Source organism: Rhea pennata, chromosome 21 (assembly GCF_028389875.1).
Source record: "Rhea pennata isolate bPtePen1 chromosome 21, bPtePen1.pri, whole genome shotgun sequence".
NCBI classification, from domain to species: domain Eukaryota; kingdom Metazoa; phylum Chordata; class Aves; order Rheiformes; family Rheidae; genus Rhea; species Rhea pennata.
This window is the reverse complement of record NC_084683.1, coordinates 3465531-3468243: the sequence shown is the minus strand read 5'-3', so window position 1 is coordinate 3468243 and position 2713 is coordinate 3465531.

The following is a 2713-nucleotide window of genomic DNA, read 5'->3' as shown; positions in this document are numbered from 1 at the left end:
AGGCCACAGTCTGTGCAGCTGGGTTTGTCTCAGGGTAGAGGAGGTCCTCATCACTCCCATTCAATAAAGCACTCAGCAGCTGAGGATGACTCAGCCAGACAGGCACAGCCCATGACAAAGGCCTAGCAAAAGCCCTACTGCCCTGGCTCATCTGCAGGACAGACAGGAAGACAACAGGAGGGAGGGGATGGCTTCACCCTGGCAGCACAAACTCTTGCCCTCTGGTGCAGCCCCAAGGGGCTGAGCTTACTTTGGGATGCAGGTGATACAACAGCAATGCATATGGGAACATGGCCTCCAGCGCCTTCCTTGAACAGATCAACAGAGCAGGGCAAAAGCCCCCAACGTCCATCCATCCCCTTTTCCCTTTCGCAGTGCTTCCTACAACACACTGGGGAAGCCACATTCATTGCGGCCACATCCAGAAAACTGCTCTCATGACACTAGTGCTCTCAGCTCCCGGTTTCACCTTCAAGCTCAACCACACCAACCACATAGCCAGCTTACGTAATGCCGCGTTTTGTTTCCTCCAGATGTAATGATCCCCCTTCGTCTGCGGCGGTCACCTGTGCTGAAATGGAGGAACAAACACAACTCCCTTGCGGACCCAGAGGTGACCAGCGAGCCCAGCCCATCCTTGGATAGCATGGGTAAGGCTGGGCGACAGGAGACTCTGAGTTGCCTTGCCCTTTCCTAAAGTAAGTGTGATGGCAGTGATGGCTTGTTCCACACTAACACCAGTATTTGTGGCTTTTCCAGATGCTGTGATGCAGGACCAGCCCAGCACTGGGGACACACCAGAGGAGCTGCAGCCTGGAGCAGAAGCAAAAGAAGACCAGCCACAAGCTGTTGTGAATGCACAAGACTCAACGCTAGACCAAAGAAGTACAGTGCTGGGCCAGGGGGAGCCAGCCCTGGGACAGCGAGCCCCTGCATGCTGCTGCACTCTTTCCAATAAAACCCTGCAAGCAAGTGCAGAGTGATAGTGTGATTAGCAACACAGCCTGGTCATGGAACAGAGGGAAAGGGCGCAAAGTACCCCAGGCATGCTCCGCACCTTGCTTCCATGTCAGATTTTTGTGGACACAGCTGAGGGGCCAGCCAGCCTCACTTTTTCCTCCATCAGCTGTTACAAAGGCAACAGAGCCACTTTTTGCTGCAGGGACAGCCTGGTTGGGGCCTCATCACAGAGCGGCTGGGGCCACCGGCCAAGCTGAACCAAAAGCCAGGCCATGAGCTGTTCTCAGAAGGGCACAGACTTGCAACTGCTTCTCTGCCCACTGCCTGGGGCAGCACACAGTGTAAGCAGGGCACAGTCTCCCCAGCACCGGGCCAGGCTGGAGCCCATCTGAAGAGCAGATGACCAACACAGCAGAGACATGCCAAGCAGCATCGCCTTCCACGGACTGCCTCTGCTGACATGCCTGTGGGCTGTGGATGGTCATAGGGAAAGCTGACAATCTTAGGAATGGATCAAGGGGCAGAGCAGGCAGCAGAAGTACAAACAACCCAGCTGTGCACGTCAGCCGAGACATTGTTAACAGTGTTACTAGAGTCCTGTCACCAGGCATACCAGCCCCCCTGCTCCCAGCTCCACTCCTCAACTCACAGGGGCTATCACTTTCTCCATCACCTCAAAACCCAGATTTGTATCAGAGGGAACAGGAACCATCACATTTCAAAATGCAGCTCTGTAGTCACTACTATGAGTGATCCAGCCTTTCAGAACTCACAGCCATGTCTGCCTCTCCATCCCTGCAGCTCTCCAGCTGTCACCGGCACCACCCCCAAAACCATGTGGCTTTCTCCTGTGTCAACTGTGAGCAGATCACCTCCACTCCACCTCTGGACCAAATGCATTACTTACTTACACTGATGTTTACCACAAGAAGAAAGATACTTGCTTCCCCTCTCCACTACCACCTTTTTTTTTTATACAAGAGCTGTGTATTTAAAAAATATATGCTTTTTATTTTTAATCCCCACAGCATAACTCTGAAGGCTATTTTGTAATGAACAGCATAGGACCCTACCCAAAGCAATCAATAAACCTCCAAACTACTGCACTGACTTCAGAAGGGGGATCACGTTGCAGGGCCTCTAGGCTGCATCTTTGCCATTACTGCTGCCTATACTACAGTGGGATCAGAACAAGTCCCCTTCCTGCTGGCTAGGCCGGGTCACTTGTACTAGGCTGTGATGCTTCCACGAAGGAGCAGTGTGCCAAGGAGGTGGGAAAAGGGGGCTAGCTCATACACAGGCTGTGCACTGGGTCACTCACCAGTAGCACTGTTTCATATCTCCTTTCCCCTTCCCAAAATGATGGTGCTAACCTCTAACAGGTCATGTCCCCAGCATCTGTAGAGCCTGGGTCTCCAAAACCAGGTCAACACCATTCAGCTGTTCCCTTGGGGACAAGGGCTCTGGTCATGTCTCTCCTCCCCCCCACCACCCCAATTGCTTTTCCCACACAGTTCTACAGTTTGTTTTGATGAACCAGTAAACAAGACAAGAGGCCACTTGTAGCGTACTCAGGCTCCACAACGTCTTGGCTCAGGACTCCACCTCCCTGTCTGTAAGGATCCAGCAGGCCCACTTCAGCATTGCCTTTGAGATCCTGCAAAATCAAAATGTGAGCCCGGGTGAGAAGGGACTCAGCTGGCAACATTGTGCCAGGGATGTGGGCACATGAAGTTGTCTGCTGCATGCAGTG